This window comes from Tasmannia lanceolata, unplaced genomic scaffold (assembly GCF_043159265.1).
Source record: "Tasmannia lanceolata isolate RefF3 unplaced genomic scaffold, GAP_Taslan_0.1 ptg000037l, whole genome shotgun sequence".
NCBI lineage: Eukaryota > Viridiplantae > Streptophyta > Magnoliopsida > Canellales > Winteraceae > Tasmannia > Tasmannia lanceolata.
In genome coordinates this window covers 55,908,464-55,925,804 of record NW_027518714.1, presented here as the reverse complement: position 1 = coordinate 55,925,804, position 17,341 = coordinate 55,908,464, and the positions used below count along the sequence as shown (strand labels likewise).

Here is a 17,341-nt window from a genome sequence, read left to right as displayed (position 1 = left end):
CTCTCTAAACTTTTCTAGAAAATTCCTACAATACAAACAAGGCCTTAGGAAAATTTTGTTCTAAGAAAGAATATAGGGAAAACTACTAACAACCCCCTAGATTAAAACATGTCTACCAGAATCCCCTCAAAATTTTCATAATTACAAGTGATACAATTTTGAGCCTAAAATAGCTTTTTATTTTTTCTTTTACCCGTCATACCCTTCATTATATTACCCTTAGAAATCCCTAAAATCTCTCCATCGCTAAAGCAAAATTAAATCCTTCGAACAGACCATTACTATTCAAAAAAAAAAAAAAAAACAATACGTACCACTACCGTTGGATGATCCAAACCGTCCATTTGATTGGCACACGATAGTATGATCTAACCGTCCATTTGATGGGCACACCGTTGTATGATCCAAACCATCCATTTGATGAGCCACAACTTAAATTGTGGCCCAAAAATCACTTCAATAGGATGATCCCAACCGTCAGATCTATAGCAGTTTCCATAATATGCAGTTCCTCAATAGATCAGAGGGTTGGGATTATCTTATGGAAATGATTTTTATGCCACATCCTATTTACATCGTTGCCCATCAAATGGATGGTTGGATCATACTACAGTGGGCCCATCAAATGGACGGTTCGCATCATCCCACAATGTGACACGTACAATACCTTTTGAAAAATAATGGACTATACGGGCTTACAACATATAAAATCTTGCAAGAGATGGTGCCTTCGTAAGCGAGATTTTTAGGTTGTCAAATGAGAGATTTTAGGGATTTCTAAGTATCTAGAGCTAGGGGTAAAATGGATAAAAGAAAAAAAAATTAAAAGGCATCGAGGTGCTATTGGTAATTAAGAAATTTTTGAGGAGATTCTTGTAGATACGTTTTTATCTAGGTGGTTTTTAATAGTTTTCCCCAGAATCCACCCATGTCCAAACATGCCCGGAACGTATACTTAGTTAACCCTAACCAGTACTATTTTTTTTTAACATTCGTGCGCATGATACTGTATCCTTGATCATAATTAGCTAAAACAACATTTTTTTCTATCAAAAAAACCATTTAAAACTCATTTTAATGGTTTGCCGTTTAAAACTTTTACAGTAAAAAGAACTCTGTTGTTTTTAGGAAAACGTTTGAAATGTATTAAAAATTTTTTTGCCCAACTTTCTAACTTTACCCCAACCATATCTTGTAAAGGTAAAAGTGATTTTGCTCGGCCGGATGGCCCGTATCTGCTCAGTTGGCTAGAAAACAATGGGCCCACATTGTTTGGATGATTGAAAACATTCATTTGATAGGCCCCGACATATCTAGGATGTTTGATAGGCCTTGACATATATTCGATAGGCACCGTTCATTTTAACCATCCCAAATCAAAGGGTTGAGATGATCCAATGGAGCTGATTTTTCGGGCACATCCTATATATCAAGGCCCATCAAATGAAAGGTTTGCATAATCCAAACAATATGTGCCCCACTTGTTTTTTGCCAACCGAGTTCATAACTATCTGGATCGAGCAGAATCACTTTGACCTTTTGTAAATTACAAAATACTAACGGCATTGATAAATCGACCTCCAAATATCTTAACTCGACCCCCTATGTATCTTTTCTAGGGGTGGCCAACCGGTTCGGTTCTCGGTTCCTTTTTTTTCGGTTCTCGGTTCTCGGTTCCATGAACCGTAAGAATCGAACCGAACCGTAGTACACAGTAGGACCGAACCGAACCGGACCGAACATAATCGGTTCGGTCCGGTCCGGTTCTTCGGTTCTAATGGCTAATTATTAATTATTAATTATTAATTATAATTTATAAAAACTTTTAATTAAAGTTATAATATAAGTTACTTTCTTATTATAAGAATAGTATTAACTATTACTTATTAATACTATAAGTAATTTATATTATTAAGTATATGTATAATAGAAATATAAAAATATTATATATATATATTCAAAGTTCGGTTCTTCGGTTCCTGAACCGAACCGAGAACATTAGACCCGGAACCGAACCGAATAAGTTCGGTTCTTCATCAGTGGAACCGAACCGGACCAAAAATATTTTTTTACAGTTCGGTTCCGGTTCGGTTCTGGCCACCCCCCTAATCTTTTCTATGCTCTGGGTTAGAGGGGGTCGATTTAAGATATACGGGGCTGTTAAATCCATCCATTTTCATCGATCTCTGTCTCTCTCACTTTTCATATTTCCTTGGCTTTCTCCTTTGGATTTCTATGGCAACCGTCACTGCAACTTCGATCCATTTCGGATCTCAGGTAAGAATTTCTTTCATTTCTGAAGGATTTTGATATTTAGGGTTTTGTTATCTGGTTCTGTTAGGAAAGTTGCGTTGTTTCCTTTTAGGTTGGGAAACCGAAATAGGAAAGATCTCTTTAGGTTTTTTTTAGAAAACCTAGATATAAAAACTCCTCTTCAATAACTCGTGTGGAGGAAAGATAAGGGAGTGAAAGGTGAGAGATGGAAACAGAGAACCCTATAAATAGCACTTTACAGGCCTTTTTGTGAAATCCATCCATTTTCATATCTTATAACCCCGATCTTGATTCTTGAATCTCTGTCTCTCTCACTTTTAATATTTCCTTTGCTTTCTCAGTTCGAGTTCGATGGCAACAGTCTCTGCAACTTCGATAAGTTTGGATCCTCCTTAAAGCAAGTGAATTGGAGTAGTCAGGTGAGAATTTCGTTCCTGCTTCTTCGTTTGCTTGATTTCTTGAATTTCTGAAGGATTTTTAGCTAATCTAGTTCCAGGGATCTGATTTTTGGTTTCGGAGTATTTTATTGTTATTTTATGTGGCCAAATGCTTGTTATTTTCACTTTGATCTTCGAGTTTTGATGACCAAATGCTTCTTTTGTGTTTTTTTGATGAAATTGAAGCTAGTTTAGGGTTTGAGATCTGGTTTTCTATTGCTGAAAATGTGGGTTGTAACTTGTAAGATTGAGTATATTTCTACCTTAATTTCTATGGATTTGTTTGATCTGGCCAATGGTTGAATGCCGCAAGATATGTTTCTTAGCAATAATATATAACTATCTGTCTACATTCATCCCATAACCTCATTTTAAGGTTAGACATTTCTGTCTCTTAATTGCTTATGCCACAGTCATATTAGTAAAAAAATAGTATCGGCATTTTACCATTGCATAAAAAATGGTTCTGTTTGAGATTGGGTAAAAACAAGTTGGGTTTTCGTTAAAAATATTTCTTCACTTGTTAAGTATCTAAAGAATAATTCTAATAATTTTTTTTTAGTATGGGCAACCCGGGTACACCTGTAGTGCGAGGCTTACTGAGAGACGATCAGGGGGAGCCGATACTAGCCTATTTGGGACCGTTGGGGACGGCAGATTCAAATGAGGCGGAGATTAGAGCGATGCTCCTAGGGCTTCGGCTCATTGAGCCCAGTCTCTGTGACTGTTTAATAGTTTAGGGTGATTCTCTCAATGTTACTAGATGGCTCCATAGGTCTTCCTCTCACCATTGGAGATTTGCTTATTGGATTGACGAGATTCAGGATCGGATTGTAGGATCGCGTATCTCCTTTAAGCATGTTAGAAGATGCGAAAACTCAGATGCAGATAGACTTGCCAGAGACAGTGTCTCAAGAGAACGGCTAGAATTCTTTGACTGTTTCCCTCCTCGAGATGTTTGTATCCTTGGTTTATTGCTGTCTTTCTTGTTTTGGGCCTTCTGACCATCTTGGTCGCCGGGGTTTGAGATCTCTTTCTGTGATTTCTTGAGACCTCAATAGGAAGAAAGGGAAGGAAAATCCAAAAAAGGAAATAGAGATTATTGCAAATCACACAAATGATAGGTTTGCACTATTTTTTCCTATCGATAATTTAGATATGATCCCGGACAAAAGGGATCCTTCTTCCGCATTTCGGTGAGGAGGATTTGAGATCCCTTCTTGTGAGTTCTTTAGACCTCAATAGAAACAAAGGGAAAGAAAAACCGAAAAAGGAAACAGAAATGGAAACAGAAACTGATTTGAAGGTGAAACGAGGCTTTGTGTATTGAAGAAGAAACATGGAGGCTCGAGAGGAAAGGATTTGTGCCGCATCTAAAAATTTTTTACATAACAAAAATTTAGGAAAATAGTGTGGATAACTTAGGTTATATGTTTTTATATTATTTTCCATTTCATGCTATAGTTGTTAAACATTCATGGTATACCTTTGTCCTTCTCTTGAAAATCATTTCCTCATAAAACAGCTAAAATGCATTCTATGTTACCTTATGTAGCCGATAACATGGGAATTTGTAATTGGACCTCCCTATATACTAATTTTCACTATTCAATTGTCCCATGACCGTTATCATCTGATTGAAAGAATTCATGTAACCTTTGCTTTTGTCCTATATTCTTTGACTGGTAAATCGATAGAATAGCTGAGCTTATTGCTCCTTTGGAAAGGACATTCGTAAGACATGTAGGGGAGGACAAAAGGATATGAAGATGGAATTTTAAAGGAGTGTTCACTGCATAATCTTTTTACCACAACCTTTTGTTGGCTCTGCCTACCTTGTCAGTTTACACAGTATGGAGAATCCCCGGCCCACCTAGAGTGTGCACCTTCGGTTGGATCCCGATCCTTAACAACATCCTGGCCGTTGACCACCTCCGGAGCAGGAAAGTCGGGATTGTCAACCATTGCGACTTATGAATTGAAGCTGGAGAGTGCATCGATCATATTTTCATCCATCGCCAGTTTTCGAGAGGGATTCGGAGTTGGACCCTTTTGCTCTTTGTCATTTCTTTGGTCTTCATTGCTAATACTGACAATCTCTTTGAGGGGTGGTTCTTTGACCCGTGGCCTATGAGGGATCGAACTCTTTTGGGATTAGTGTTTCTGGCTAATGCGATTTGGAAAGAAAGAAACAACCACATTTTCAACAATAAGTTGAAAAGGGCTCTCTCTACTGTCCTTAAAGCGCATGTCTTGACCATCTTGTGAGATAGGGTTGTCCCGTGCTCCAGAGGATTAACTTATTACATATTTTGTCATTTTTGGCGAGAGATTTGCTGTAGTCACGAGTCCCACACTACCCCCCTGCTCCACTGGTCTCCCCCTTGACCCGGTATCCACAAACCTAATTTTGATGGATCTTGTTTAGGTATTCCGAGCTCAATGGGAGTCTGCGGGTTTCTTAGGATGCTAAAGAACCACCAGGTGGGTCTTTTCCAGGTCCGAGTATACAACGATTCCAACAAAGCAGAGGTTCAGGTGATCCTTCATGGGGCTCGGCTAATTGATTTTAGTGCCTTCATTGTTATTATAGTGGAAGGTGATTCACTTAACGATATAAAGTGGAGGAGCAACAAAACCGCTTATCCTTGTAGATTTGTTGATGTCATAAAAGAAATGTTGGATCGAATTGATGGCCATAGGGTGCGCCTTCACTACATGCGGAGGTCAGCTAATAGTGGCGCGAACATACTTGCTCTGTTCAGCATTGATAGACAACTGTTGGTATTGTTTCCTTTCTCCTTAAGTAGATGCTATCTTCTTCTATTCTCCTGTGTTTTCCTCCTGCTGTATGAGGTGTGGTAGCTTTCTAGACAGATGCTTTTGTTTTACCCTGACCATTATCTTTTTAATAAAATTGCCATTCAAAAAAAGAATGATCCGCCCCCCAAAGAGGCAGAAAACTCTTCTTCCAGTATGCGAGTCTCATCTCAACTCTCTCAATAACAGGGTCCCACAAACTTCTGGATGACTGCCCAATATGCAAGGATTTGAGTCTCCTCTCAACTCTCTCAAACAGGGACCCAAATTAACATTGTGGAATGAACCTTTCCAACAACCAAAATCTCTGGCCTACAAACTTCCTCCCAACGGGCTGACCTTTCCCACAATCCCTAAGTGCTCCTTTAAAATTCATAAACCAGTGAGGAGAGCTTCATTAAAATCTAAGCCCGGATGATACATCATAAATATTTTTCACATATTAACCAATTTTATATGGTAAGGTTAACAATCTTTCTATATAATTACAGAACTGTAGATTTGTTGATGTGTCAGATGTTCTGTGGTAACGCTGCCAATGTGCCATGGGACACCTTTTATCCAAGGCTTTTTTTTTTATGACATAGGGTATCCCACCCAATTTTTTAGGGTGGGACATACGGTTGCACAGGGTATTGGTGTCTTTAGTTACTATACTACCCGTTGGATTCTTCAAGTCTCCTGTGTTGGTATGGGTAAGAAAGTTCTTGTAAAGGTTGCAGGAAAGTTGGTATACAGCAGGGAACTTATTAATGGTATATGGTTGTACTTGATACCAGTGTTATTTTTAATGTCTTTCATGAATTTAAAGCTCTATTTGGATGCTTAAGCATTCTTTGGGCTCATAAAGTCCATGGAGGGGGCCCACCTTGGTCCCCTTCCTTTTTAATGAATTCATCTTGCCATTTCCAAAAAAAAAAAGTCCATGGAGGGGGGCAGGATTTTGGATGCAATTAAACCTTGGTAAATCCTTGTAAAGCCAAGTGCTTTATTTTGTTTGGAATCTGGATGCAAGTTAACAGAGAGAGAGAGAGAGAGAGAGAGAGAGAGAGAGAGAGAGAGAGAGAGAGAGAGAGAGAGAGAGAGAGAGAGAGAGAGAGAGAGAGAGAGGGAGAGAGGGAGTTACCTAAGGAATAATTTTTTTTTTTCCAGTTATTTCATATGGAAATCCTAGTGATGCCACATCACAGACATGCAATTATTACTGTCATTTCTTGTTTGGCGCAGCGGAAGCATGGTGGGCCCATAACCCACAGGTCCCAGGATCGAAATCTTTGGCTCTGATACCATATGGCCGATGGCCGGTAATCTAAGAAGTATCTTGTTTCTTCTTGCTATTATTCTCGCGGACGTTTGTTAACGTCTCCGGAGTTGACTATCGCAATGCCCTTCATACGTTTCTCGGAGGGAGATCCTTTGTTGCGATTGTCTTTGACCTTGACCTCTCCACAGTCTATGATTTGAACTGGCTTGGTAGGCTTTCCATTATCTGATGCGACATCGTTGATTTTCATCACACCATCCATTCCTTCGATGACTTTCCCAAAGACGACGTGCTTTCCTTCAACCCACACGGGCTTAAGCATACCCGTGTAAATAAAGAACTGCGATCCGTTCGAATCAGGTCCGAAGTTCACCATAGAGAGGGTTCCGGGGCCGATGTATTGTTTGAGGGAATTTTCATCAGTGAAAGTGTCATCGTAGATAGACACACCTCTGGTGCCGTTTCCGGCGGTGATATTGCCGCCTTGCCAGACGAAATCCGCAAGGATTCGGTGGAAACACGAACCCTTGCAATGTAGGGGCGTGCCGCGGTCGTTGTTGCCCTCTCTCCTGTGCAGAGGGCTCGGACATTCTCGACCGTGCGTGGTGTGTTGTTGGCATCCAACTCCATCACAATCCGTCCCGAGAGTTCGCCATCGGTGAAGATCTCGAAGAAAACTTTAGGCTTTAGAGCTATTGGAAATCGACTTTTTACTATACTAATACGGGCTGAGAGGGCCCCCTATCACGTAAGGTCCCCCCCTAAACGTAGTCAGGTCTATACGCATTAGTCTTGAGTGAAGTTCGTTTGCTGGGCAGGAGGGGTTTGCAATTATGCGGCCCTCTCCTATGGCGAACCGAACCAGCGATCGCCGTCTCTAACTAAATGCTCAACCTCTCCATCGGTGGCGAACTCTTGGGACGGATTGTGATGGAGCTGGATGCCTACAACACGCCTCGCACAGCTTAGAATTTCTGAGCTCTTTGCACAGGAAATGAGGGCAACAGTGACCGCAGTACGGCTCTACATTACAAGGGTTCGTGTTTCCACCGAATCCTTGCAGATTTCGTCTGCCAGGGCGGTGATATCACCACCGGAAATGGCACTGGAGGTGTGTCTACCTACGACGACACTTTCACTGTTGAAAATTTTCTCAAAAAACATACTGGCCCTGGAACCCTCTCTATGGTGAACTTCGGGCCTAATTCGAATGGATCTCATTTATTTATTTTCACGGGTATGCTTAAGCCGGTGTGGCTTGAAGGAAAGGATGCCGTATTTGGGATAGTCATCGAAGGAATGGATGTTGTGATGAAAATCAACGACGTCGAGTATATATTGTGGACCTCCTCGGTTCCCTTATTAATTAAATCATTTACCATTTAAAAAAAAAAATCAACGATGTCGCATTTGATAACGGAAAGCCTACCAAATCGGTTCAAATCATAGACTGCGGAGAGGTCAAGGTCAAAGACAATCGCAACAAAGGACCTCCCTCCGACGGACCTCCCTCTAAGAAGCGTACGAAGGGCATTGTGATAGCCGACTCCGGAGACGTCAACAAACGTCCGCGAGTATAATGGCAAGAAGAAACAAGATACTCTTTTGATTACTGACCATCGCTCCTATGGTATCAGAGCCAAAGGTCTCGAGTTCAAACCTCCCGGATAGTAAAAATCCACATGCAATGGTCGGCCTAAAGTGGGACCACATGGGCCACGTGTTTGCCAAGTGGGCCACATGTGAGGGGGAGTGTTAAAGTATAAAAGATTAAATACTGCCCTTCTCCAACAGCTTAAGCTTTTGGAGAAGTTGGTAAGTTAACATGGTATCAGAGCCAAAGGTCTCGAGTTCAAACCTCCCAGATAGTAAAAATTCACATGCGATGGTCGGCCCAAAGTGGGACCACATGTGCCACGTGTTTGCCAAGTGGGCCACACGTGCGGAGGAGTGTTAAAGTATAAAAGATAAATAACACCTTCTCCAACAGCTTAAGCTTTTGGAGAAGTTGGTAAGTTAACAGGGATTTTGATGCTACATTGGCAACCAAGCAACATAAAGTATCATAAGAGCTTTTTTTTAGCTTGAGGATTACTTGGAGTCTTCTTGCAATAGGCATCCAAACAGAGCCTAAGTGATCTTATGTCCGTGCATTGGATTGATAGCCAATTCTATTTCTTGTACTTTCCCATGCCACAAAGGCTTGAGCGCAATTCCATGTGCTTGTTCCCTGGATTGATTTATAAAATGGACTTGAATTTTTGCTAACCTAGTACGATTCAGTAAAAAAAAAAAAGGGCTGTTGTTCAAGTTGAGTCATATGGAATAATATCTCTTTTATCTTTTTCAGTTTTGACCTTTTAAGCTGTGTTGCCTGAACATATTACATGAGAGTTGTTAGACGGCTATTGGTAACTAAAGCATAGAATTGCATTAAAATTTGAAGGAAATCTACAATGCATTCTTGTAATGTCTGGCATGTTTGCAATACAAGTCACTGTTTAAAACTACTTGAATCAAGTGTCAACTAGCCCGAGTCGATTCTCCTTTACCTTGGCTGTCAATCATTGACTAGCCCGAGTGGACTCCTTTTAATTTTACCAGCATCCGAGTCGGAGTTTTGAAACACTGATATAAGTGTGCAAATAACCTTTGAATTCCATTTACGTAGTTTTCTGCTGATTCATCAATTGCTGGACAAGTATCCGAATCAATGCATTACATCAATGCACAACACCACTTCTTTTTTTTCGAGAAAGAAAAAAGAAACGCCAATCCTTTTGGACTGTCAAGTATTAAGCTTGTTGGTTGAGAAAACATATGAAGTTGGTACTTACAAATGTAATAACAGTCGTGGTTAATGTCTTATCTGTTGAAAGGCTAAAACCTGATTGATTTGAATCTATGTTATATGGATTATTCTTAATGAGGGATGTATCCTTGTTGGATTCCAATACTTTAGAATTCACTGCGACACTTCTAGATTTCTTTTATCTATTTTATTTTCTAAATACTACTACAACATAATTACAATCACCATATGTTTTGATTTTTATCTATTTTAATAGTAAATTTTTTATACGCAAATAAAACAGTATATTGACTTAACATACTAAAATTCCCAATATATTACTAATTATAACCATATTTTTTTAAACTCTAAATTTATTTAGAAACTTGGACCGGCACCTTAAATTTTATTGATGAGAACAAAATTTACAAGAGGGGGACAATCCGGCTTACCTCCAAACCCAAACAGAAATAAAATAAAATAAGAAAAACGTGTTTAAGTTTTTCCTCTAAAGCTACCAACGCCCAAAGCATCACAACGAGCAGCTCCTCTAGATTCCATGGGAACCTGATCCCAAGAATAAACAATCTGTTTTTTTATGGGAAATGTTATCAGCACTACTGTATTTTGATGAGGGCACTCTTCACTTTATTAAAAGTACAGTATGGCCCGCACCATAGGATGATCAACCCTCTAACATTCAGATCGGAGGGTTAGGATCAACCTATGGAAATGATTTTTTGAGGCACAACCTATTTAGGCTGTGGCCCATCTAATGGACGGTTTGGATCATCCTATGGTGCTGGCCATACCGTACTTTTAATAAAGTGAGGAGTGCCCTCATCAAAATACAGTAGTGCTGATAACATTTACCTTTTTTTTATTATTAGTAATTAGGGTTAGGCAAGACCCAAACCAGGAACAGGAGAAAAGAGAGAAAAGAATTACAAGCGATTATACAGCATTCCATCATTATCCTCCTTTAGGATGTCGGTGAGAGGAGGAGGGAGTAAATCGCTGGGAATGAAATCTCCCTTAATGGGACAATCAATTTGGGAGAGGTCAGCTGTTTTGTTTGCCTCTCTCCAAACATGTGTGATGGACCAGTGGTCAAGCATGGAGAGTTTGCTATTAATATCAGCGAGAGCAGGTCTTTTTCTCCAAGGGCATGAAGATGATCCGGTAGCGATGTTAACTGCAAGTAAGGAGTCTGACTCTATCCATAATTGTTTGATTCCCAGCTGATGGGCGAGGCCGATGCCATGTTGAATTGCTTCAAGTTGAAGTTCTTGGATGGCGTTGGGTTCTCTTTGGAGAGAGTAGGCTGTAATCATTTGCCCATTTGAATTTCGCAAAAGGCCTCCAATACACGCGTTTGAACCAGATAGAGATGTGTCTGAGTTGAGCTTTATAGTATTGCTGGAGGGAGGCATCCATTGGCATTGCTTGATAGGCTTTTGGTTTATGAAGAACGGGAGCCGAAGTAAATCTGCTGGGGTCTTTTCTCACGTGGTTGGGTTACTGTCGAGTTTGAGAAAGATTCATCTAGCACGCGCTGAATCTAGAACCTCTTTTAGAACGAGCTGTTTGTGCGTCGGATTTTCACCATGGATTCTTTTATTTCTCTTCATCAAGATATAGTGAATAGAAGCAGTAAAAGCAATTTTCATCACCGTGCAGAATTGACTTGAGCCTTGATGCTTTGTTCTTATCCACCTTCTTCCTTTGATATTGTTCTGAAAGGTTTCCGTCTATGCGAGAATCGCCACAGGATAGATCTCCAGATCCAAGCTGAGTAAGAACATCTAAAGATGATTTATGTCTTCGGGATCAGAATTGCAGAGAGGGCATTTTGTTTCTTGCTGAAGCCCGAGGAAAAGCAATTTATCTCTGGTACTCATCTTGTGTTGGAAAGCAAGCCACGCAGTGAAGCTCATTTTAGGGATGTGTCCTTTAAACCAAGCAGAGGAGGCCCATCTGTTGTATTTACTATTTAGTAGTGTAGGAAAAATTACCTAACGAGTCAGTCACTTGGTTTCCTTCGCTGATTCGATTCACCTCCCTCAATAAACTCCCAAGCCAATAGTAAAGGATTGACCCTGGAATATTGTCATTCCCCTTAGTGATATCGATCAAAGCCTAACTATCTGATTGAATCCAAACCCTTTGGATCTATGTAGCTTTGCAATATCTAAGGCCATCCAACAATGCCCTACATCCAGCTTGCATATTAGAACCATTTCCATAGTAATGAGAGCAAGCTAGAATTACCTTATCTTTACTATTGCTCGGATGATGCCACCACGTCTACTCACCCGGCTTTCCTTTAGATGCACCATCAATGTTTAAGCTTTAGAGACTTGTTATGAGGCCTAATCCATGTTACCCAAACCCCTTTAGGAGGAGCGATTTTGATTTGATCAATGCCCAATTGAGACAAGGCCAAGGATTCTATAAAGGATCATTCTTTTCTAGGATTGATTCTACCTACAAAGGACTGGATCTGTTCCAGAATAGGTCTCATCATTATAGAAGGGGATCTAATTTTGCCTTCCACACACCTTCTGCACCTTTCAGTCCATATCTCCCAAGATATAATAGAAGGTATGATTCTACTAAAATTGCCAAATTGAGTTCGACTCTTTCTAATAGATATACCAGTAAAACAACCTACCATGCACACTCTGATCTTGGATCATTGGGATGTCGAGCTCTGTAGAGAAATAATTTCAAATTGTGTTTGCCGTACTACTGTCAATGAATAGATGGTCCAGGTTTTCCTCTTGCCCATTTTCAAAACAATTGCACTTTGATACCATATGAATAAATCTCCTCTGAATTCAGCTTCAAATGTCAATAGGTATAGCATAATTCAATAACCTCCACAAGAAGCAACAAAATTTTGGTTGGTATGTCCTTCCATATGAATCTCGCCGAAGCATTTTTGCTACTTTGAGTTGTAACTGTTTTCGTGTTGAGCTAGTTGAAAAGCAGCCAGATCAGTTCGGAACCCAAATCAACTTATCTTCTCGGCTGGATAGAGTAAGATTTGAGTTTATAATATTATTCACAATATCAGGAGGTAGGTGATCAGCAAACTTTATCAAGTCCCATTCACCCTGCTCGTTAACAACTTATTTGACACACATCCACATTCACTTCAACTCCCATTCATCCTGCTCATTAACGACTTCTTTAACACATCCACATTCACCTCTGGAACGCTATCCACCTGACCTAAAAGTAAAGTAGCTCATCAGTTATCCATTTTTTTTTTTGGAATGGTATCGGTTATCCATTTATCCGTCCAGAATTTATTCACCCTTTACTAATGATTCACTTGGTTTTAGAAAATCACATGTTTCTCAGAAGCAACATGGCTTTCCAAAGCTTTGAATCTTTTGCCTTGGGATTAACCAGCGAGAACTTCTTCCTCAAATACCGGGTAGTCATGAATTCATTCCATATAGAGAGTGATCTCCATGGAGCATATGGATTACTTTCAGTTTGAAAGCCATACCAACATCTTCCATTGTTTTAGTATTTGCTTTAGTATTGTTAAAGGAATAATATACAGGTGGATCCACGATTTTTTTTTGCCGAATCAGTCACTCAGCCCTGTGTCAGATGCCTACATTTGTACCAGTACTCATGCAACATAGATGGTACTCATTCAACATAGATTTGAATAAATATGCAGATGCCCAGCGGGATTTGTGGCTTGAAGTTGGTTTCTGTGGCTACAGTGAAGCACAAAGATTTCCCTTCTCTCAACTTCTCAAGTCCTCGCACTGTCGCGGTATTACATTCCCTTCTCTGCCCTCAATTTGTCGGCCTCTTTGATCTAAGGCCATGTTTTTGCAACCATGAATTTATTTCCATGAAATTTTTAGCTTGACCTATGGAAGGGAGAAACCTAGGAAGGGAATGAATGAGAAGATGGTGAGAAAAGGCAAAAAAAAAACAAGGAAAAAAAAAAACGTCCACTCAAAATACAACTTGTTTTTTCCCAGTTTTTAGCCACTTCTCATCCTCTCCTGAGTCACACCCTCTCAAATTTCTCTTTCTCTAGTCACCTTCTCTACCCCTCTCTGACTACTTGATAAAGCTAAAATTTCATAGAAAAATTTATGGTCACCAAACATCGCCTAAAATAATGAGAGAAGCTAAAATCATTGTTTGTTTTAACAAAAAATCTTGGAATGTGCTAGCAGGCTAAACCCGAGCCAGTGGAGAAAGTTTACGAAATTGTGAGAGCATCTGGCATTGCTTCCTGAGTCTTCCCTTACCCCGGAATCTGAATTCTCTGCTCTCGGCACCGATTCCCTTGACACGGTATGATTTGCATTTTCCCTTGGCAGTTCTGTATTTGCTTCACCACATGAATGAAAACTGATGGCTTTGTTACTAGGAGAATTGTAGGCGGAGATAGTCATTGGACTTGAGAAAGAATTTGTGATCGAGATAGTCATTGGACTTGAGGAAGAATTTGTGATCGACGTCGAAGAGGAAATTGTAGGCGGAGATAGTCATTGGACTAGAGAAAGAATTTGTGATCGAGATAGTCATTGGACTTGAGGAAGAATTTGTGATCGACGTCGAAGAGGAAAGCTCTCAGAACATAAAGAAGCTGGTTTAGAAGAAAGAAGAGAGAGGGTGGTTTGTGATTCTATCCACTTTTTTAATCAATATGATTCCAATAGTACTTGATATTGCACATAAAAACAGTAGTTGAAGTTTCACGTTATTATCTTAGGAGATAGAGATAGATTTTATTTGGGTTTCTCTTCATCTTATCTAATAAAGTTAATAAAGTGGAAGTTATCCGCGTGTAGGTGTAGTTAAAAGAGAATGTAAGAGTTTATCTCTAATCTCTATTATCTAGTTTAAAGATAAGCATTGGGAGTAGTTGAGTAGGATTGGATTTCAGGTGATTTCTAATTTGATTGTTCTGGGCTATCCTCCTATGAGTAATATGGGCTTGGGCAGCTCTAGGAGTTTTCTTTGGAATCTTTGCTATATGTTGCTGGAGAGCGAAGAGATATGGATATGTTTGGTAGGTGAGGAAGAAAGATAGAGAAACGTGAAGAGAGTATCGGTTGGGTGGGTGATGAAGAAGGAAAACGAGTTACAGTTTTTTAATTAAGGGTAAATATGTAATTGACTTATTGACAAATGTTCTGTTTTAGTCTTTTAGAGATGCTATAGAAACTACTTCACAAAATCTTAACTTCTTGGCATCTTAGTTACTATAGTTATATAATATTTTGCAAGGAACTTTACAGGAAAACCCGAGATTCCTAAACCCGACCCTACCCAAGATGGTTTCTCGGGTCGGGTTTTCATTATTTAGCGTAGGATAGTGACTAATTTTAAAGATTGTAGAAAAAAAACAAACCTTCACACTAAAAACTTCTAAATTTATGTCATAATTGTATTACTTTAAGGACACTATATTTTCACATAACAGACATGATCACCTCAATCAAAACAATTGTATCAATATATTGGAAAATTCCTTGTTATTCAAGAGATATTTAAGAAAGTCACAGTGCACCCATATGAGTCAGGTTGGGTTTCGGGTTTTTTTTCTTCTTTCAACCTAGCCCTACCCAAGACTGAGTCGGGTTTTCTAATTTAAAACCCGACGCTACGCAAGACCCATGATTTCTAAACCTGACCAATGGTACTTTCGGGTCGATGCAGCAACCCTACAAAATACCATTTATAAGACTATCTCTGATAAGATCATTCATTCTTGAGTGGTTTTTGATAATTAATATGAAAATTGAGTAAATTCTGAGAAGTCAAATCCTAGACAAAGTCCTCAATGGAGGGAGCATTATTAAATATGAGCATGCCTACTTTCCCTTTTAGGCAGCTGTAGTTTTCTAGACAATCTAATTTTCTTAACCATGCAATGCACAGGGTTGGAATATGTTTCAATACTTACTCTAAGATATGTTCGCATTAAAGGAAAGATTTTAAAGAATTTTCTTTCCACATTTGTTTGGCGTTGAAGGAGGCAAATTGTGGCAAAGTATTTGGTAGGATTTTCTGGGAAAGTATTCACCTAGATATAGAATAAAAAGTGGTAGGAGAGGGTAGGATACAAATCATGAACCCAAAATTAAGAAGGGGAATGGTCAGAACTTATAACTCAGAACCCAGATAAAAATAAGATCATGAATCTAAGATGATCTCTCAACGTCCAACCAGAAAGCTCCATTTGAACTCTGGCTATAATGGCTCTGAATGCCAATTGACAGGATTTCGTGGCCAACACCACAGTCCATTATTTAGCCGAAAATAAAAATTTTATAGTGTGCCATGTTGTATTGAAGCTGGATAGGGGGTTAGATAATTCAATCTTCAACGAGAGAGATCCATATTAGACTTACGCTATGTTTGGCAACCATATAAGTTATTCCATTGAATATTTGTGTGTCTAATTGTTAATGATGTGTTGAGAAGAGGGGTATAAAGAATTGAGAAGGCACAAGTAGAATGACTTTGAGAAATCCCTAAAAAACAGTGAAAAATAATACACCCACTTGGAATTGGATTTTTTTTTACTTGTTTTTCGGGGCAATCACTGCCATTCCTCTCAAGTCTCCCTCCCCGCCCACATCCCGCAATTGGACCCGTTAGTATTCCATGGAATAGTTTTTCATGGAATCTTAGAATTGGGATTTTTATACTTTTTCACAAAAAGTAATCGTAACATTTTAAACAATAATTATTTTGGCAGAGGTAAACAATCACCTTATGATATGGAGCCACTACGACATGTACTTAATCAACTCCATTAATATTGTTGGCAATAGGGGTGTAAACGAGCCGAGCTTGGCCAGGCTCGGCTCGTTAAGCTCGGCTCAGCTCGGCCAGGCTCGCAAGCCTTACCGAGCTTGGGTTATATTAAGTTCACACCCCTCATCTTCCCTGGACAGCCCTATATAGTGTAATTTCACTACTTTTTTTACACTATGGGGGTGGTCCAAGTAACAAATGGGGTTCCTAAAATGAAGTGACATATTTTGCCTCGCCCTTTCACTCCCTGGACAACCCTTTTAGTGTATATATTAATATATAATATATATATTTAAATATATTAAATTCTTAACGAGCCGAGCCTGGCCTAAATCGGGCTCGGCTCAGCTTGTTAAGGATTCGGGCCGAGCTCGAGCGAGCTTCCGAGCCCGAGCCAAAATTGACACCCTTAGTTGGCAATCACAACTCACAAGTCTGGCCCAATACAACGCTCTTTTCTCTTCGTCTTAGATCAATGGATCTTCTCACTTGGAAGATCTCAATTATGGAGAATACACATTCCAGTTGACCAAGCCTTCTTTTCGTATTCTTCGATTCATATCGAAAATAGAAGAGTGGATATGACATAATGGGTCCCACCTTTGATTAATCCGAACCGTTCATTTGATAGGTCTTGCTTTGGATCTCTAAAGGCCCAAAAATCATAATCTTACGATATCAAAAGCAAGGGCTATTAAATGACCGATTTTGATCAATCAAAGGTAGGACCTCATGAGGTCCTGTTCTGAAGCATTCCACAATCCACTAGGCGGAGCTTGATTTGGGCCCATCTGAATGGAATCAATCTGGATCGTCTATCTTGTGGGTCCCATCGTCTGGATGATGCGATCTGCAATTAAGTTCCACGTTGCCCGTACGTCAAAAGTTGTTAGGATACGTGTTTTACACGTCCGGAGGTATTTTAGTACTTTCACACCAACTTAG

General features: G+C 39.6%; 1 long non-coding RNA gene across 2 annotated transcripts; it reads left to right on the top strand.

The window, feature by feature from the left end:
- Positions 1-1,991: 1,991 nt before the first annotated feature.
- On the top strand, positions 1,992-14,821 carry LOC143862555 (uncharacterized). Of its 2 annotated transcripts, XR_013240358.1 has the most exons (5): positions 1,992-2,277; positions 2,616-2,693; positions 13,287-13,385; positions 13,801-13,921; positions 14,009-14,820. It is a non-coding gene; the product is annotated as an uncharacterized LOC143862555 (long non-coding RNA). The 2 variants fall into 2 exon arrangements; XR_013240357.1 differs by having other exon boundaries at positions 13,801-14,821.
- The last annotated feature ends 2,520 nt before the right edge of the window (positions 14,822-17,341 follow it).